General features: G+C 34.7%; 1 protein-coding gene across 2 annotated transcripts in view; it reads left to right on the top strand.

Annotated features, from left to right (window-relative positions):
• The first annotated feature begins 5,766 nt into the window (after nt 1–5,766).
• The window catches only part of LOC142358686 (uncharacterized), a 110,498-nt gene continuing 94,372 nt past the window's right edge, over nt 5,767–21,892 (top strand). Inside the window, exon 1 of one of the 2 annotated variants that reach the window (XM_075410198.1) lies at nt 5,767–5,826. The gene's annotated coding sequence lies outside the window, so the exon portion shown is untranslated. Of the gene's footprint in view, nt 5,827–10,177; nt 10,198–21,892 lie in introns of those variants that run through there. The other variant, XM_075410200.1, reaches the window with a different exon arrangement.

The raw sequence follows: 21,892 nt of genomic DNA, 5'->3' as shown, positions 1-21,892 counted from the left end.
CTAAAATGGCAACAAATTTTATGAAGTAAGTTACAAGTAATAAAAAAGCTTTAATTTCAAGGTCATTATAACAATAATAATTTATCATATATCATCGGCAAGATAAAAATACTAACAATAACACACATGAATATTTTAAAACCATTAATCACAATTTTTTTCTGTCCTTTTTTCTGCCGTTTTAAAGTAATTCTGTTCTCGCGGAAATTTCGTTTTAAAACTTTTTCAGATGCATTTGTTTGCGAAGGTGTTTCATAAATCAATTTTCATTTTTTTGCTGGGAAATTATAGAGAAGTCAATCAACATACTTTTTTCTGCTGTATTAAAACCATAAAATCTAGTTCACTAATTCTCTTTGTAGAGAAAATGTAACATAAGTTTACAATTTTTACGGCCACATATTTATAGAAACTGCATGAGGCTTTGGAAAAGTTTTGAAAATTTCCAGTTTATTGCAGAAAACATTTAAGTAGGAGGTTTTTTTTGATAAGCTATAAAATCAAGGCAAATTTTTTCTTCTCCCCGCCACGATTTCAACAGAATTTTTTTTAATGTTTGGTATGCTGATATGAATTTTGGCAAGTTTTCATCTGCTCTTATTTTGCAACTACTAGACAAAAATAGGAGAGTCTAAAATAGAAGAGCCAAAAATGTTTCATAATGAAAAATATATGTTTGATTGATTGTGTTGGCCGCTCTGTTTTAGAAAGAAATTTGCATTTTGACAAAAGCTAAAAATAATTCTTTGGAACTTTGCTTGTCAGTAGTCATTTCTTTTTGTCATGATCTTATGAGAAATCGTCGTGGATAGAGACCTGAAGCTGGAGCTCATTCTCAATATATAACCAAATAAAGTCTGTAAAGTCAAATAAAAGTTGAATTCTGACTAATTCTGAACAACCAAGTTTTTTATGTAGCATAAAGTCAATTCGCTCCCCATATTAATATTGAATCAAAAATAACTCCGACTCGAAATTGTACATAAAAGAAATCTTGAAACATGCTATCCATTTGTAAATTGATATTTTATCACATTAAATAAAAAACTACAGCTATGGCTACCTATTGTATGATCGAGTTTTTGATTTTACTATATGGAATGAAGCTTCTCTGTTTTGGGTCAACTTAACTTGTTCTGGAAGCTAGAATGCGATGTCAAAGTGAAGGTTTAGTGTTTTATTTGAAAACTCGGAGGTTGGTTGGGGGGGGGGGGTTGGAATACTGTAGTGGCGTATACAAAGCTACAAATCAGATTTGGTTAAATTTATTCGACGATATGCATTTTGCTCATGAGAGTTAGTAAATTTGTGTTCGGTTGTCGGGACTCAAAGTTTAAGCGGCAGTTCCCGACGAAACCGTGAAAAAGCCAGATTATATTGACAACTTTTGCAATAAAATTGATTTTTCAAATGACACTTTCACCATGAGCAGAACTACGGTTTTGGAGTTTGATTTTGTTGTTTGACTTAGTATTAATCACCAGGCCCTTTTAAAATGTTATAGCTGTAAGTAAATGTAAGTACTGATACATGCTTTTCCGATGATAAATAATAATTCAGTAAACAAACACAATCCTCTAGATTTTCTTCGTTTTGTTTGTGAACAGTGGGGAGACGTAGTTTTCTTTCAAGAATTTTGACTGAACATTCCTTTTTTTTGTTTTTTAAATTGGCTATATTGATTTCCTCCTTGTTCTGAATTGTTCGAAAAGCAAATTAAATTTTCAAGCAATGCATGTACACATTTTTCAGGGTAATATTTTTCAACAACCAGTCAAACTAGCCAGGAACAAATTTCAAGTCTTGATCAATACTTTCCAGTAAAATAAATGTCTTGAATTGACAACTCAGTAATGATCACGTCTTATCTCAAATCTAAAGACTTGTGAAGACATGTCAAGACTTTTTCAAAACTTCTCTATTCTAAGACAAGACTTGTAGAAGACTTGGCAAATCTTGAGTCAAAATTTGGCCAAGACTTGAAAGGTTTTGATTTTTGAGCAGTTATTAAGCAAAGTAGTGTTTAAGAAGAAATTATTTATAATTAATGCATTTCAAAAACTGCAATAATTTGTCAGCATGTTTTACGAGAAATTTGTTTATATGAGCAAGCTATTTCTGAATTGAGCATATACAAACTTAGAATGTCTCATATATTCACACCGAAACTGTGAAACTTTTTTTCCATGGGCAGAAAAAAGTGGCCATGACTTGTATCTTTGGGCGATACCAGAATTTTCTTAATTTTCTATCAAGTGAACTTCGTGGAAGTGCTCGCGCTGTATAGTGCTTCTTTTTTCACCTTGAAGAGTTTTTAGGCCAGCCATTGATAGGGAAAAGAATTGCTCAAGACTTGACTCAAGACTTGTCATGACTTAAGGCTTGATTTAGCGCGTGACAAGTCTAAAAATTGCATTTTCAGAGCTCTGACTCAGTACTGATTCAAGAATTGCAGTTCACTGAATCAGTAATGATTAAAAGACGTGTACTGATCCCTGACGTTCAGTCAGGGAGCTCAATTACCCAGCAAAATACCTGGCACATAAACTACAGAGCAAAACGAGTTAAAGTTAGTACAAATTTAGCAAAACTCTTTCCTGTTTTTTCTCACGCTTGTTTTGTTTTTCTTTGATTTCAAGAATTGCTTTGTTTTTCAAGATTATATGAGCAAATCCCCACCACTCCTGAATAGTCTAAGCAGAAACGGCTACTCAGCTATCCCCCGTCACTTGAGTAATCCCAACAACCGCCCATCACCCCACCCCTTGCGGCTTCTAATTTTTATGTCTCCACATCGAAATTCATTTTTTTTTCAAAATTGGAACAATTTGATTATGTTAGCTATTAATCCAAAGATGAAAAAATCAAACTAGTAGTTGTTTTGAAACAATTTTTTTAATATATTATTTTTTATTAAACTTATTTACGATTCCGTTTTCTTAGATGCAATTAATTGTTGTCCAACCTCCTTTTTCCTCTTCTTTTTTCGGTTTTAGTCTGAGAAAAGTGTTAGTTCAGAGTTTTCACGATATGTTTAATAAGAACGCCCACATTAAACACAGAATTGGGTTTTGTACCGTTCAGAACTTTTTCAGAGATGTTGTTTTTTGTCGTTTTTAGTCTGAATAGGTTAGAAAGTGAAATGATCATAATCTGGCCAGTCTGAAGAGCAGTCTGGGAAATTTTATGATTCAGCAATGATTCATAAAGTTAATATTATCAAGATCAGTCAATCGATGTGTCATTCAATCGGGCTTTGTCTTCGGGGTGGCCTAGAGGATATCGAGGTTACAATGACCAGGCAGTGCCTTCGTTGTTCACGGTGGAATAAATTACTTTAAAATGCCTTTTTACGCTGCCTTCTTAACTGTAAAAACGACTCGTTAGTTCACCCATTCTGCTAGGAGATAGAATAGTAATGATACTAAATAAAAAGAATTTCACTGGAGACGAGATGAGACGACCTCAATCTTTGAATTGGTCTCACAATATATATAGTAAATATAATTTTGCCTTAATGTTAGAAGTAAAGTCATACTGATTTCACACGGACGCATGCTTGTCTCTAAGTACTTTCTAAAAGAATTCAAGATTAACTAAAGAAATTTAAGGCTAAAATCGAAATCCATTACAGGGCATGTAAAAGTCGTCAAACCACGCCTCTTTGTTCTAATAGTTTAGGAAAACATTAAGGAAAGTTAATTCAACGTTTCTTCACAGTTATAAATTGGATCTGAGATCGTTTTGAAATACCGCAGCAGATCCTCTACCCCCATACACCTTTTTCACCCGCCCCATCGATCCGTTGTAGTATGAATGTTTACCAGTTTTTTGAGGTCCTGTCTATGTGTCTTGAGGGTGAGAGAAAAAAAGAATTAATGCCCTCCCAATGTTCCCTGTTTCATCCCCTAATCCAACTGTATCACACCTTCGGCAATCTCTGAACGCCCCTCCTCCAGGCTGCTAAATCTTTACCTGTGGGTTAAGATTAGTGTTGATGAGCATTGGGGTGGTTGTGAGGGTGGGGTGGGGGTCGTAGTTTGACTTAGGGTGTGCTTTTTTATATCAGGCAGGAGGGCAGTTCGTTCCAATATTTTGGCTGTCAGATAAAAAATGAATAAGAGCGCTTGCGCTTTTGACGCTCCGTAAAAAGTGCTGTCACTTGAATTTTAAATCAGAACTTGGTACATGTAAGTCCCCACCCCAAAATGCTCAGAGTTTCAAGAAACGTGTGTTTATTTTTTATCTGCCTGCATGTTTGTGCAACTGTATGAGTGTATGCATGAATGTATGTATGTATGTATGTATGTATGTATGTATGTATGTATGTATGTATGTATGTATGTATGTATGTATGTATGTATGTATGTATGTATGTATGTATGTATGTATGTATGTATGTATGTATGTATGTATGTATGTATGTATGTATGTATGTATGTATGTATGTATGTATGTATGTATGTATGTATGTATGTATGTATGTATGTATGTATGTATGTATGTATGTATGTATGTATGTATGTATGTATGTATGTATGTATGTATGTATGTATGTATGTATGTATGTATGTATGTATGTATGTATGTATGTATGTATGTATGTATCTATGTATGTATGTATGTATGTATTTATGTATATGTATGTATGTACGTATGTATGTTTGTGTGTGTGTGTGTGTTTGTGGTGTGTGTGTGTGTGTGTGTTTGTGGTGTGTGTGTGTGTTTTTGTGTGTGTGTGCTTGTGCTTGTGATTGTGTGTGAGTGTGTGTGTGTTTGTGTGTGTGTGAGAGAGAGAGTGTGTGTGCGTTTAGAGGGTGAGGGGGCTAGATTATGGATAGGGTGCTGTGGAAATTGATATTGGATGGATGAAAGCTGGTACAGAGATGGAGAGAGAGAGGGAGGCTGGGATTTGTGTCACTTTGGCCAGGAACACCTCTAAACTAATATCCTTTCCCTTACTTACATCCTGACACAATCCCAGTACAACACAGCAGTACCGCATTAATCAGTTTGTCTTTTGTGTCTTCACCAGTTCTGCTTCTGGCACATTCCTCATTCTTTCTTCTCAATCTGGTTAAAACCCGTCCCGCCCATTTGTGTTTGTGTCCAGTTCTATTTTGCCTACTGTACGTAAGACTAAAAGCTGCGCCTGGAAATGCAAGTGTGTTTTAAGACACAGAATATTGAATGATTGTTAAATAATTGAACAATCTAGAGGTTGCCCAATCCGTTACAGCCCACCACCCGTCATCTCCTGCACTCTTACCCTCCCTAACACCCCCTCACAATCTCAATTACAATACCTTGTTTGTTATTGATCCCATCGATTTGTTCACGCGCAATACATCCAATTTAGCACTCTCAGATTTCTGTTCAAATCGGTCGCTAACCTCGATCCCAGGAACCACAATCATCATTATATTTTCATTATCATTCACATCAACACGATAACTACGTCCGACGAATGCCCCAATAGTTAAAAGTATGGCTATTATATTTCATGACCAAAACTGAATGCTCTGCTCTCATCATTTATTCATACTTCTTTTTACACATCCATGCGCTTTCATCACGCACAATACACCAGTGGTTAACTAAATTATATGCTAACTTAATCACCAATTCGTCCAGTTTATTTCCGTCATTACTCCACACCACATAAAATACCCATCATAAATTCAATTTCTGACATCTTCAACATAGCAAATTGTTAAAATTTGACAAAGACATTCTTCTTTTGACATTTTGTGAACCTCAATTTTTATATTACTTTCAAAAAGTATTTGAACCTATCAAACGAAATTGTTAACGGTTCGCAAAAAGGTATGTATGCATATCATAAAATTTTTCTCATTTTTTTATTCCCAGGGGAGAACAGATGATTACTTTGCAACTTTATGCAATGTTGTTGTGAGAAAAAAAGTATCCTGAACAGAAAAAGGATATCCTGGTTAAAATATTCTTGCAGAAAAAATGCAGATTGTCTTGATTTTTTTTGCATTATGAGTTGTTTTCTTGTCAGAGTACTGAAAGGCAACTGTTCTGTCTATTTATTTATTTTATGTATACGCAACTGGTGGCAAAATTTTAGTCCCCGAACTTAGCAGCCAGACCAGTTCAAAAACATTTTCCACAGGGATGAATTAAAAAACTTTTTATTTCAATTCTTTTCAAATTATTCAAGATCTGATATGATCACAAAGTAAAAAATATGGCTAAGTAAAACAAGTTTTTGTTCGACAAGCAGCGTTTTGTTGAGTAAAAAACAACGAAAAAAATGACGTTTTTCCTGAAAATAATTAGAATACGATGAGATTCAAGATCATTCAGACCACGGCTAGTGCCGATATCAAAAATTTTATATGAAAACAATTCTTAGTGTACCACCTTGGCACATTACAGACATGATAAAGACAATGATAGTCTAATTACAAATACTCTATATTGTCATGCTTTTTAGCACTCTGAGGCTATCTCAAGCTATAATTATACGTTGAAAAAGGTAGGAAAAAAACCAATTGCACATTTTCAATTTTTATACTTTCAATTTTTGCCCACATTAAAGTAGGAGTCAATAGAATTTTTCGAATGTTTCAGTGCGATTTATGAAAGATGACTTCATAAAAATTTTTGAAAGCAAAAGAAAATTTGTGTGCTTTTTGATAAACACTTTGACCTCAGTCTTTGAATTGTCTTTCTCAAAGAAAAACGGTATGTAACGGATGTTTTTTGCAATTAAATCATACCGTTTTCATTTGAGCACATCCTCTCCTAAATTTTGTTTTTGCCTCCTAATTGAAAAATGATGTCAAAAATGAGATATCCAATCCGTCCGAAGAGCTAACAGGCCTACTAGAAAACTGTCAATAAAATATATTTTCAATTTTTTTAAAATTCGATTGGAGGTAGGTTAGCTTCCAGCTTGAAACATTTTGATTTCGTGCTTGAAAAAACCGAGACGGCTCGGTAATGTGCGATTGCACATAAGGTTCCGACCCCGCTCATCCGCGATGTTGGCACAATTGTCAACCAAATGAGGAACAGATAGAAAAACCCAAAAATTATTTTCGGGAATCCCAAAAAAAACAAATAAAACACAAAAAAAACTCAAAAGTGTATGAACGAAAAGATAGCTTCCAACGCAAATTACTCAGTGGTGTAAAAAAAATTATGCACTGCATTGATGATATATGCCAATAACAAGAAGGCGAGTTAAGACGAACAGCAAAATCAATCAACAACAACAAACATTTATTACATAAAAAAATTTATGTCCGTTTTTAAAAACAAAAGCTTATAACGAAGACAAAATACCGTCAGATCAAACTGAAACTAAACAAAATGACTTATAAATCACCAGAAAAGATATGGGACCAGGCCACTAAAAGGTGTGGTAACAATTAGACAAAAACAACAAAAACAGTAATGTTAAGAAGTTCGCTTATTTTTTTTAAAACAGTTAACTTCAAAGAAATGAAAATCAAATGAATTATCCCGAAGGTTTAAGATTACCAATGCTTTTATAGAAAAGCATTAAGGCCTGTCCTTATTCAAATATTATGACGCCAATAAGAACAACAAAAAGACAACAAAAAAATTCAAATTAAACTTGCCAGAAAACGCTGTCGAAGCCGTAAAGACATACGTTGGCCCTCAAATTAAGTTCAATTGTGCTTTTATCAAACTCCGATAATGTAGTATGTAGCATTGCATTAATGAGACTAGGTAACTAGTAGACAAAAGTGAAAATAATAATTTTGATTTTTTTTCGAAACAGAATTTCTTCTAAAGTCATGAAAGCCATTGATTACAAAAAGAAACAACTAAAAAGGTTTGTTTATTCGTGCAAGGAAAGCCCCTGAGACCTAAAGTTATCCAGAATATGTCTTGCGTCTGCAAAAAGAGAACGTCAAATACGACAAAATCAAATCACTTTACTTTTTTTTGTAAAAAACCGGTGTGGAAGGCAGTAATGTCATAACGAATTGTTTAAAAAAATTGTGGTGACACCAATCCCTTTTGAAACTTTTCCTGACATCAAGATTGTTGTTTTTTCTTGTAATTAATGAGACTAGGTAACCATAAACAAAGCCGCCAACTATCTAACAATATCAGAACATCTGCTCACATATCTTTTAATGAGAAGCCAATAAAACGTGTCCTTAAACAGGAAATTTTATACGACTAAAACGACAAAGTAAAAACGACAGTAAGAGACAAAATTAAAAATTCATTTACTTTCTTCAAGACAGAAGTGTCCAAGTCGGAGAAAATAAAGATCGACAGATTACAATCCCGATTGTTTTGGATTGTAACCGTCCGAGATTGGTCAAATTTAGCCCTGCTAAGGCTTTTAGTCAATTAGGAACACTTAATTTTTCAAATTATATAGATATAGATAATTTGTTATTTAAAAACTCAACAGTAAATTCTTTGTTTTTGATAATCAACGAGTAAAGCTAGCATAAACCGGCAAAGTTTTAATTACAGAGCACTCTCAACAGAATTTGAAGTAAGAATAGCCACCTTTTGAGTCTACAAAGACTGTATTAGTGTTGATTGGGGGTGAACATCCGGTAAATTTAATCAAAGTGGAGTAAAGAAGCTTATTTTGTGATGCTTTGAAAGGAAAAGGCTGAGCTTTGAAAGATTTAGCCCAAATTTTTGAGTAAAAAAGTTAAATCAAATTAATCAACAATACTTTGTTGTCTTTAATAATAAAATCAGCAACACTGTTCATAAAAGATTTAACAAATTTTAGTGAAATTGGCGAACATTTCGGCAACGGAATTCACTCTACTTTTCTCAGAAGTTTAAATTTCAATCACTCCCTGTAAAAAACTAAAATAAAAAAATCTGTTTAATTCCATATTCTACGCTGGACGAGCTTTCTAATGATACCAGTCTCAACTCTCTACGATGAATATATCGATCAGAGAAAATTGTCTGAACAAAAAAACCCATTTGAGTATATAGTTTCTCCCCCCTCAAGAGGGGTCGGAACAACTAGTAAAACTTTAACATATTAACGCACTTATTACAATACTGCTGGTACCGTGGTGAGTAGGTATTGAAAACAATGCGCGTTGAGTTTTTCAATGATCCATGAGGTTCCCCGTTTCCTGTTGTTAGACAACCCGTGATGTGAGGAAAACGAAACAGGTGTGGTGACTTTGAGAACCCAACCAAACTTTAGCGGAAATTTTGGCGAAACATATTTGAGAAGCTCTCGCCTGTCTTCTATGTTTCCTATGTTTTTTAAAACTGGCACTTTGAGGAAATTGTGGTCATTTTGAACGGTTTTTGATTTTTGCCGTTGATTGCAGAGCTAAAAGGCATTAGTCCGTAATTCTTGAACCGACTGAAGTTTTCCCAAATATAAGTTGAGGCATAACTTAAGTTTAATTGAGTGGCTACCCTGAGATTCTTTGTGATTAAGAAGTATTTCACTTGTATTCAAGACTGTCTGATTTGAACATCTCAGTCGCTGTTGCGCAATTGGCTTTAATTGAGCAGTAACCCCGAATAAAACAACCAAATGGCCCCGAAAATTCACGCTTTCATATAAATTCCACTGTTAGCACGATTTACTTTGTGGTTGTTTATGTCTGCTTAAGATTGATTTAATTAATTTAACATGACCGGACTTCAAACTGAAAAACTGAAGATTGATCTAGATATTATCTTTCCGTGGGCCTGTTTTGTCGACCCAATTGAGTAGGTATTAAACAGTGAAAAGGTGGGAAGTCCGTTTGAAGTTATTAGGAAATTTATTTACAAAAAGGATCACTAACTAACTGATCACGTTTCAGGCTTTTCACATACCAACAGCGGAGGGAATTTAGTTTATTGTAATATTCTAATTTACCGCTTGACTTATCAAATAACGATCCTCCGGTAGAATTATTCAAGAAAGTACGCGTGAATTTTATGACAAAAACGTGTCCAACGGTTTATTTTTGCAGCGCTCTCGATAGTTTATTTTAAATTTGGACAGTGCTTGCTCTCAAAACATATTTGGTCATATTTGAAAATAAGACAAGTGTGACTTAAAGTACATTTTATGGCTTCAGGGCCAGAGGATTATGACAGTTGATTGTGTGAAAGGAACTTTTCCATAACATTACTGATATAGGCATGCGTATCTGTTACAAAAGGGCCCGTTTCTGATAACCCACCCATTAGTCACATCAGGTCAGTTTGTTTAGAAGTAATAAAATTCACTCTGAACTTTTCCAATCAATTCAGTTGTATATATTTACTGTTCTTATTAAGATAAACAAAGAGGCTTGGAAATTTTCGTTTGCATTTAATGTTCCGACCCAGCTCATCCACATTCTTGGCTTTCTTGTCAGCAAATGAACAAGAGATTGGACAATTTAAATATAGAATAACGTATTGATTCCTCAAAGATAATTGAATTGTTTTCGAATATGGGCAAATGTGTATACCAGTGATGTTACTTATTACACTTCACTGGCCTGGACAAAAATAGAAATGCGCAAAAAATTTGTAAGAGACTAAAAAAATTAAGCTAACGCAATTTCTCAAGCAGAAAAAAGAAGTAGTTTTATCAGGTAAACATAAAATTTTGCCAAATATCAATTAAGATTTGGATTTCTAATTTTATCCAATTCAGGTTTTTGAAAGAAATTGACCAATGACTTGATGGTTAGAAATTTTTCAGCAGGAGCAGCCTCTGATTTTCAGCAAAACAAATGAGCCTGCTTACAAGAGAAATAAATAAAGAAATCAGAAAAAGTTTGAAATGGCATCAAAAAGTAATTTGCTAAGATTATCCAAAGCCCACCACAACATGTTGATGCAATGCATGTTACGCGTTTTCAAAACTAATACAACAAGATTTTAGAAAAATTAGAAAAAAGCTACAATAATATCAAAAACGGACAACTACAAAATCAAAGTTATTTTGGAAAATTGTTTGAAAAAAGTAAATATATCAAAATCCTCAGCCAAAGCATAGCATTTCTTGTCATGCAGCTAACATCATTCTTTCAGTAAGTGGGCAATTCACAAAAAAAGATGCATTAACTTTGATGAGAAAGAAAGAAAAGCTTCACAAAAAGTAAAATTGCTGAGAAATAAATGAAAATGTTATGCAAATTAAAAACACAATAGAGGTTTTTTCAACGAGGTCTTCTCAAATCAGGTGAAAAATGGAAGCTGTTTAAGTGGTTGATATCAACAAAAACGTTGGCTCTTAGTTTTCGTTCCCCGTGATTAGATGATTGTAACAAACGTCGAAAAAGGTCTATAAAAATATTTGATAGGTCCTCATTGACAACTGTGGGGAAAGCCGAGAACGTGACTTCGAACTATTTAACTGCAACACCAGTTTTTGTTTATCAACAACAATTCAGACCGCCATACATAAAAAATTTTAAAAAAACAAAAAAAAATAATTCCTATTTTTTGTTTTGCAGACCAATACTTATAAAACTAGCTTAACGAATCAAGTCATGTAGACGAAGTTTCCGAATTGGATTGCCATTGAATTTAAAAATCAGTTGTGTTCAAAAAAAATTGAGGAGCAAAGCATTGAAATTTACACAAAATTTGAAATTTCGCGGAATGAAAAATTTGGCTATACACTGGAAACACTAACCGATATTGCAAACCAAAAGCATCAGTTAGAAATAGTCAATACTATTGAGATGTAAAAATGATTTTTGATGTAAAAAAAACAAAACAAACAAAAATTTCAAAGATTTTTCAGAAACAAACGGTATTACAATTAAAGAACCGGTCTTTGAAATCAAATCACTGAAATATTAGACTTTGTTTTGCTATAAGGCAGTTGGAAAAAGTCATCAGGTCTAATGAGTTCGAATTCAAAAATAAAAACTTTTTGAAAAAAATATGGTTAATTTCATTTAAACCGTGAATTATCCATCCAATTAGGTCCATGTATGTGCTATCTAATGCTCTTTAAAAGACCGACAATACTTGTCAGCAATAGGTCCGAAAGATGAAGTTACAAAAGGAACAACAAGCGAATTAAACACCTTAAAATTTCGTTTACACATATTTTTCAAGCCATAAAAATCATTGAAAAAAAATTTAGAAAGATATTGAAAACAAAAGTGGTTTTTTAGCCGATCAGAAAAACATGCTAAAAGTGAGATTATTTGCTAAGAAATCAACAACCATAAACAATTTTTGAAAAACTCAAAACTCAAAGAATATTGAATCAAAAATTTTTAAAAAGAAATAATATTAAAGTCATATAAGCTCTGAACTATCCACCCAATGAAATCCTTGTTTTTTTAAATAAGACCTGTTCAAAGACGACGAAATATGCCGGCAATGAGACTGAAAGTTGAAAATACAAAAAGAACAAAAAATGGAAACACAAAAGTTTTGTAAACACGCAGAGTTTTGAAGCCATTAAAACACCGTATAGTGCATTCATTGGAGCGGATCTCGAGAACAAATTAAGTTTTTCCTAGCCTATCCGGTGAAAGTGCCAAATATGGGCTATGTGCTAAGACATCAAAAACATCAAAAAATTTTGGAAAACCTCAAAAACTCAAAGACTTTTCATCAAAACTTTTTGAAAAAATTATACTTAAAGTCATATAAATTTTCAGCTATCTATCCAAAGAATTTCATGTATGTAATAAACAGTCCTTTTTCAAAAGAACAACCATACTTATCAGCAATGAGATCGAAATATGAAATAAAAGAAAAAGTAAAAAAAAGAAGGGGAAACTCAATTAATGAAGTGAGAACTCTCAAAAAAAAAGTAATTATTTTAACCTATCGGGTGAATCTGCCAAAATCGAGACTGTATACTAGGTATATAATTATAATTACCACGAAACAGTTTTTGCATAACTCAAAAACTCAAAACATTTTTCTATGAAAACCGAAAGTCACAAAGATGAAATTTGCCCATTGTTCGATTCCAATTTAAACGTATATGCAAAATTAGATCACGTATATCAACTGCTATAGTTTTCGTTGAACAAATCAACATAAAAGAACGAAAAGAGAATTTAATTTAACGCTCGTGAGAAAATTTTCTCTGAAATCCGGAATTTCGTTGTAACATTTCGTTGCACTATCGGCACTTCATCAGCAGCTCAAAACAATATAGGTTTTCGAACCACTCATGTTAGCGCTTCATTTTTTATTCCACTGTGAATAAAATACCTGGTCAAACTTAATCTCTGACAGGCATATAAATATTTTTTAAAAATGTTGGACAAATTTTAAAAAGAGAGAAACATGAAAAATCTAAAATCTTTACGATTGCAGGCAGCAAGGATGAGATCAACATTTCCCTCTTTAGTTCTTCGCTGCTGTTTTTATTGCCAAAATGCCTTTCCAGGAACTTAAAACAGATTGAAAGTGTTGCTGAAAAAACGCTTAAAGCCGACTTAAATTGCCAAAACAATATTAAAACAGCTGTTCCAAGTGAACTTGCTAGAATAATTTCATTTATTCCGCATATCAGGTTATAAAAATTGTTTGAATAGGTTGAAGGCAACGATTTTTGACAATGGGAGGAAATTTCAGCAAAAGAATTTGACTTCGTGGTGATTTTTATGAAAAAATCAGTTATCAGAAAAATTAGCCTTACATTTGCAAAACTATCAAACAAAAGAATTCGGCGTTGCTGTCTTATCGCAAAACAAATAAAAATTTAATTGTCATTGAGCAAATTTTAATTTTTTCCAGCAGAAGAAGTTTTTCAAAAAATGAAAAAAAAATTGAAAAACTCCCAATGTTCACCAAAACATTAAACCCCGATAAACATTCTTTCCCCCACTAATTGTGGTCAGAAAAATCATGCAATCCAACTTAAAATGGTAAATTGATACTTTTGATAAATGTCTAGTTTTCAGTAACTAAGCCGTGAAATCTTACAAGTTTTTTAAATACATTTTTTTGTCGTGTTGACTTTTTAATTATGTTTTTTGATATTAGTATGTTTTGCTTCTGTTATATTGTTTCGATTTTTTCCTCTCAATTTTCACTTTAGCAAAAAATAAAGTTCATCAACAAATACTACGAAAACTTGAAATATTTAATAAAACACTAACTGGCGCAAACACTGTTACCCGTACAAACAGTGTTTTTAAAAAATGATTTGACTTCTTTTTTAATCGTAGAGTATGTTGAAACTTGATAAAAAACCTGCACACTAAAAATAAGTAAAATTCGCCATAACAGGGTTAAATTGATATTTTTTGTTACTTTAACTGCTTTTAAGGTCATGTTTACTTTCACAATAGTTTTTCTATAATTCTCTGAATTAAATTGCCTCAATGTTAAAAATGAAATAATTAGAAAACAAATCAAAACATGGTTTTAATCATTTTTGTTTACTTCTATTTTGGGTACTCAGTTTTAATTCAGGATGTAAAATGGATCCCCACCTGGGGATTGCAGTACTCCTTGAATTGCGTAAACTTTTTGCCTCCAAGAATACCTTTAACTTTCTTTCAAATTTCATGGGGATGAGTATTGATGAGAACACCAAGAGAGACTGCATCAAATAGGAAAAGGATTGCTATACTTGGCTACACGAACATAACATTTTTCTGCAAATCGTTTTTGCTGTCTCCCATGTCTACACTGAAAAAAATATAAACTATCACTGGAGCGTGTCATGAAATCACTAGCATCGATCTTACAGGAATCATTACCGTTTATCCGACTGATGGCTTGTTGAAAAGAGTGGGATTTGAAAGAATAAGTTTATACCCAACTGGCTAAAAAAATTATTGTTAACTTTCTTTAGAGGTAAATTATTGAGTGGTAGCTCAATATAGTTTGTGAACAAATATCAAATTATACTGGACTTAAGTTTGTGTACATTTAGAATAGAAAAATCAAATAAAAAGTTGATCACGTATATGTGGTCACGTGGTCTGAAAGTTCAGAATTCTAAAGTCTTCTTTCTAATAGATATAAACAGTTGAGCTTGTAAGATAGACTTTTCAAGAGGTAATTTATTTGTAAATTTTTTCTGCTGGTATACCAAAAAATGGATTCTTTCAGCTGGGATTCTTTGTTGATAATGTTTTTACCTTCCTTTATGTAAAAATTCAGTCAAAAATCTGGTTATTGGCAACCCAGACTTAACGGCGAGTCAAAATTATTTCTGTGCAAGTCTTAAATTTGTACTGATTAAGATCAACTGCTTCTTACGAATACACATTTTTTTTTATAATTGACTGTTCCATTCAACGTTTTTAACTAACTTTTCGAGCATTTGAACTGGTGCAGCTGCTCAGGAATCTCAGCGCAACCGATATATAAAAGCCTGGTCTCGAGCTTTACGCCGGTCTGCTTCTTCACTGAATCCGATTGTCTAATGATCTCTTCGAAACAATTAGTTGCTCTGACGTATTAATGGACTGTAACTTTTATTTTGTTGACAGAAGTTAAGAAAATCCTCAGTGATAATCTATGTTCAATCTCGTGCTAAAGTTTGTAAGGCTTCAGCCAGTTGCTAGTATTGTTGCTAACTTCTTATAAGAAAACTCAGCTAACTTAGATCTCGCAAGATTCTAATATCTAGCAAAACTTAGCAAAAATACTAAAGTTGTTAAAGAATCAAATTTAGACCAATCTGAGAGCCAACTGCTCTTGGTAACAGTTTCTAATGATTCTTAATTCAAAAAAGTCTCTCTGTTCAAACAATTGGGGTAAAGTAAAAAATCATATATCGTTTATAACATCATTGCTACTTGTTTCTGATTGGATTATCAAGAAAGTGATTTAGATCATTGTTTACATAGTAAATGTCAAATTACTGCAATATTTATTTTTTTGACAAACAAACGGATGATTATTACGTGGCTCTAAATGCCTCCAATGTGCGGTGTTGAGCCTTTAATTGTCACATAAAATATTGTAAAATAAACAACCTGACAAAATTATCAATAAATAACAAAATATCGAAAAATGCCAACTTCGCACCAAATAGGTGCTAATAGCCACACTTGTGGGTCTGATGCAGTAACGTTTGCTGGGTCAATGGGTAGCTTAGAGGTAACCTTAAATGTGTGCCATACCTTCGGGTCCTCGGGTTTTCCCTTCCAAAAATCGGGGGGTGTACAATATTTCGGTCCCAACTTGTAAAATTTTCATTTTTGACCATTTTTGAGTTCGGACGTTTTCTAAGTTTTTCTGTTTCAAAGGTTATTTTTTTCTGTTGCTTCCTCGTCCCTATTTTTGCATCCTCGGCCCTTTTTTCGATCTCGGAAACATCATTGTAGAAAACTGGCGCTAACTTCACTACTGGTGGTTTCACTTTTCCATGTGGCTTTTTTGACTCTCGCTGATCACGCAACACCGTAGTTTCCAATAAAGATCTCAATGATTCATCCCCGTTTGAACTCACAGTGTTTCACAGAGTCATCTACTAACCATACTAACTTGCCTTTTTTCAGGATTCGCACATACTCTTTTGACCTTTGGTTCCATTGTGGAAGGTATTCGCGAGTCCATCTTTTACAGATCATGTCGGTACATGCTTAATCCGTTTTGAAGGAATTTTCAAGTCCTGGTAGCGATCACTGGATGGCATGAATGGTGCCCTTGCGTTCTCTCGTCCTAGCAAGAAATGATTTTGTGTGAGTGTCTTCTGGATCGTCGCTTACTGCTGTCAGGGGTCTTGCTTTAAGTGTTTGTTGTACAAGACAATTTGCCGTGCTCAAAACGTTGTAAGTAAGGCTGCGGTTATCCAAGATTGCAATCATGACTTTCTTGCGACTTTGAAGTAGTCTTTCCCAAATTTCAACAATGTGTGGGGCTCCAGGTGGATTGAATTTCCAAACAACCTTTTTCTGATCTACTTCATTCTATATCTTAGTTTTATCCCCGTCGTTCTTGAATGCTTTCAACTCGTTGGCTGCTCCAACGAAGTTTGTTTTGTTGTCAATTATGAACATGTTTGGGTAGCAATGAATCTTGCCACTACAGCTAGACATGACTCGATGTTCAATGACTGCGCCACTTCGATGTGTACGGCTCTGGTTGTTAGACAAGTGAAGAGGTAGCACAATCTCTTCAGAGCACGTCGCAGAAGAGTCCAAAGTAATCAACTCCGCAATGGGTTAATTGGAACAGATGTTCATCAATTCGTTCTCGGGGTAGGTCCGCCATCGGTGGGTGTATTGGGTTGCCGTTCCTGTTTCTGCATTTTATGCATCTGTACTTGATTTTCCTTAACGCAGTTCTTAATAGGATGATTCAGTACTCTTGTCGGAGAATGTTTCTCTCATACCCTGTGCCCTCGTGTAGGTTGTCATTATGCGCTCTTTCCAACAGAAGTTAAATGACTGGATGATTTGCTGTCAACATAATTGAATGTTTTGCACTGTATTCAAGATTCGAATGTTTCAGTCGACCTTTCGCTCGAATTGTTCCGTCTGCTTCTTTGAAGGAAGACAGTTTGACGATGCTCAATGTTATGGAGACTTTTTTGCCGTTTGCTATCGACTTTGAAACATTCGGGAAGCTTTCGTTTTGAACAAATCAAAAATATATTTGCTCTGCTTGATGGATTTTGTCTGCGTTGAAGGATTTGTTTTTCTTCGCCTTGATCCTCATGCAGTGGCAATGAAGTTTCTAATTCGGTTGAAAATACTGCATCCTTTCCAGTCAAATAGTTTGTCTGGTTTAGTTTCTGGGGCTACAGAACTGGTAGCGTGCTCGGGTTCTATTTCGTTCTCTTGACATCAAGGCTTTGGCCAGTTATCTTCGCTCCGTTGTAGCCATGCCGGCCCGTTTAGCCACACGGAATTTTTGAGGTTTTCGATGTACATTCTTCGGATTCCGATATTGGCAGGGTCTTCAACACCTTTGATGTGTCTCAATTGATCCAATGAAGAGCTTTCCAGTACTTCTGTTGTTCTGTCCGCAACGAACATTTGTTGTCTCTTAAGCAATAACTTAACCGGCCCAATTTGTGTGCCAGCTTCTTCATGAAAATTCATATTGCCATCGCCAGCAATCGACATGGCGTCATCCGCATTGTAAATTGCTGGGATAACTTTTTTGTTGTGAAGAATCAGTTTCTCCACTGACTGCTAGATATGATTTCGATTTAAGGCATGTTTTCGAAGATGTCGTGCTCACTACCCCCATCAAGTTCATTCTTTGTTGTGTAGCTGAAATCTTCTTCTGCTACTATTGAGCAATTTCCTCTGCATATTGGTTGAGATGTTTTTGTTACTTTGACATTCTCATCAATCTGGTAGTGAGGTTTGCTTGAACAATATGTTTCAGTTTCCTCCACAATGTTTCTTAACTGTTCTGTTTGGCAGAGGGGTACTTCAAACCGCTTCCACTATGAGAGTCTCTTCTGTAGACGAACATAGTGCATTTGACGTGGTTCGTTAACCCAATGAGTCGCATGCACCAGATCGGCTTTTTCTGTCATTTCGGAGATGAGTGAGTAGTACATCTGCTCTTCGGTAATCTCACTTGTTTTCTCTGCTGGGTGAGCCTTGTTCTGTGTAGAAACGATGCGTTCTTGGATGTCTGAGACTCAGCCAGGAGTCTGAGACTCAGCTGGTACAAACCGTTTCCTGTTTTCGTCGATTTACTCAATTGCTGCATTAAGATAGTCTAGAAGATTGTTTTCTTTTGATTAGCTTCATGTTTCGGTTGGTAACAACGGTTTTGTACCAGCTTAGTCTCAGACTCCTGTCTGTGTTTGCCAAATTAAAGTGATTTCTGCTTAAGCTCCTGCAAATCTTTTGTTAAGAACACAATTTCAAACTCTCTTGATTTCTCCTTTTGTGGAACTGAGATTTCCTCTGATTGTGATCTGGGGTTGACTTCACTCAGTTTGCAAGTTGAGATATGCTCAACAACCGCTAACTGTTTACTGCTCTCAGACTGTTTCCTCAACCGCTGGCGAGATTCTTTAAGTCTTACCTGGAAACCAGTTATTTGAAGACGTTGCTCTTCTACTACTCCATGACTGAAAATCGAAGCTACTGGACTTAGAGATTTCTCCAGCTTCAGTTCTCTGCACTGGTAAGTTGCTGTATCCTTTGACACTACTGGGGTTTCTTTGTGAATATGTTTGTAGCCTACTGAACCACTGGGAACAAATTTTTGTCTACTTGTTTACAGCTGTACTGAAGTTGACAATGGACAGTTCAATAACTCATACTCCTCCACCTTCTTGTCAATGATTTTTTGAAGCTCTGCAATCGTTTTCTCTGATTTTCGAAACGTTTCATACATTCTTCCAACTTTTCGACACACTTTATTGTTCAGTCTAGATATTTTGAAAGCTTCAATGTGCATTACTGCATAGTTGATACATTCTTGTTTTCTTTCAACTTCACGATTGAGTTCAAATTGAATAGTCGATATCTCTTCCTCTAGTCGAGCAGACAACTGCGCCATTTGCCAGTTTGCCTGATCTAATGTTGTTTTCGCTAATTTGTACTCTTCATTGTTTCTCTCAATGTTTTCGCTAATTTCTTTTCGATCCCTTAACACCGGTAGATATCAACGTAAGGAATTTCGCTAAAATGTTTTCGTTGACGTTCGTGTAACACGTGTGACAAGGAAGGTGCTTGAATGCAAGGCTCAAGTCTTATCCTATCCTTATTTCGTTAGTTTACTTCTTGTCAAGATTGTCCAAAACAATAGCTGAGTTGTTATCGTCCAAGTCCTTTTGTTTGGGTTGGTCCACAAATTCGAATTGAATTTTCGTTGCTGTCGTATCTTTGTTGTTCTCCGCGTCCTATTGTTGTTGTCCAGGTAGTTTTGCTGTTGTCCGGTCGTGTTGCTGTTGTCCGGTTCGGCGGACCAAAGGTGGCGGCTGCTCAAGAATCTCAGCGAAACCGATATATCACAACCTGACTCTCGAGCTTTAACGCCGGCATGATTCTTCACTGAATCCGATTGTCTAATGAATTCTTGGACACAATTAGTCACTCGGACGTATTAAAGGACAGTAACTTTAAATTTGTTGATTGAAGTTAAGAAAATCCTTAGTGATAAAATATGTTCAATCTCGTGCTGAAGTTTGTGAGGCATCAGTCAGTAGCTAGTATTGTTGCTATGTTCTTATAGGAAAGCTCAACTAAATTAGGACTCGCAAGATCTTAATGTCTAGCAAAAAGACTAAAGTTGTTAAGGTATCAAATTTAGACCAATCTGAGAGCCAACTGCTCTTGGTAACAGTTTCTACTGATTCTAAATTCAATATAGTCTCTATATTCAAACAATTGGGAGTAAAGAAAAAATCAAATATCATTTATAACATCATTGCTACTTGTTTCTGATTGGATTATCAAGAAAGTGATTTAGGTCTTGTTTACATAGTAAATGTCAAATTACTGCAATATTTATTTTTTGGCATACAAACTGATGATTATTACGTGGCTCTAAATGCCTCCAATGTGCGGTGTTGAGCCTCTAATTGTCACCTAAAATTTTGTAAAATAAACAACCTGACAAAATTATCAATAAATAACAAAATATCGAAAAATTCCAACTTTGCACCATATAGGTGCTAATAGCCACACTTGTGGGTCTGATACAGTAACGTTCGCTGGGTCAATGGGTAGCTTAGAGGGAACTTTAACTGTGTGCCATAACTTCGGGTCCCTCGGGTTTTCTCTTCCGGAAATCGGGGGGGGGGTGTACAAAATTTCGGTCCCATCTTGTAAAGTTTTCATTTTCGACCATTTTTGAGTTCTGACGATTTCTACGTTTTTCTGTTTCAAAGGTTATTTTCTGCTGTCTGATTGCTCTTGTTGCTGATTTGGAGTGGCGCCAACATGAACATTGTCTTAAAATGATGGCAAAATTTTTTACGGGTTATTTTACAAAAACTTGTCCATAACAAGTCGTGAAATGGCTAAAAATTGGTGAGAAATGGTCCAGAGAAAGTGGCTAAGCAGCCAAAACTAATCCAAAAGTGTCAGTAACCACGGTCTGTTTTTACAGACATCTCAATTATTTGAAATGCATTAAATACTTCACTAATTTTCTTTACAAAGTTGGCTATAATTGCGGCTGAAATGGACGATTCTGGCTGAAATGGATAATTTTCGGCTAAATCAGGCTCATTTCTAGCTGAAAAATCCCTGAGATTATCATTTAGTGGTTCTCAGCTATACTGGGATATCCCGCATATAGACATGCCGACGATAAAGTAGCTAATTTTATAATTCTTTCGCAAACTTTGATTATTCAAAAAGGAATTGAAAACTGATTTTTAAAAAAAAAAATTTGATTCAATTTGAAGTGTTGCCAAAGAATTGTTTATAGGACATGGCAAACTTGTAAGACTTGTACTCAAGATTTCCCAGTCGTAAAGAGATCCATTAAGAGTATGATTAGAATGGCACATTGATTTGCACATGTAGTTAAATCCACGAATCCAATAATCATTTTGTCTGCGACTTTTTCCTTTTAGAAAAAAAATTAGTCAGCAGCAGCAGCAATATAATCATTTGAGGACTCTCTGACTGCTGTAATAATTTGACCTCGTACTTCAATGTTAATTACTCAATACCAAAGGGAACATAAGTAACATCATACGTAATTTAAATATTTCTCCGAATTGATAAAATTAAACTCCCTGTATTCATTTCAAAAGTGGTAGAGTTTATGACGTAATCAATAAACTCAAGCTAGGCTTCCTATATAACGATTAGGGAATTTTGTGCAATTTCATTATCGTGAATGCGAAAAAGTTATTTATAAAAAAACACAGAATGTAGACGTTTCAATTTGCATACTTTTACTTTGCAGACAACTTAAGTGCTTACAAATGGATGTTTTCTACAGCTTCACCCGTGCTAAGCATCTTAGAGAAAAAATTAAAATACGCTCAAAATACTTTCTATCAGACTTTAAAATTTGGTTCAAAAAGCAG

The sequence above is a fragment of the Convolutriloba macropyga genome, chromosome 2, assembly GCF_964194025.1.
Source record: "Convolutriloba macropyga chromosome 2, txConMacr16.3, whole genome shotgun sequence".
NCBI classification, from domain to species: domain Eukaryota; kingdom Metazoa; phylum Xenacoelomorpha; order Acoela; family Convolutidae; genus Convolutriloba; species Convolutriloba macropyga.
This window is presented reverse-complemented; position numbering and strand designations above follow the sequence as displayed.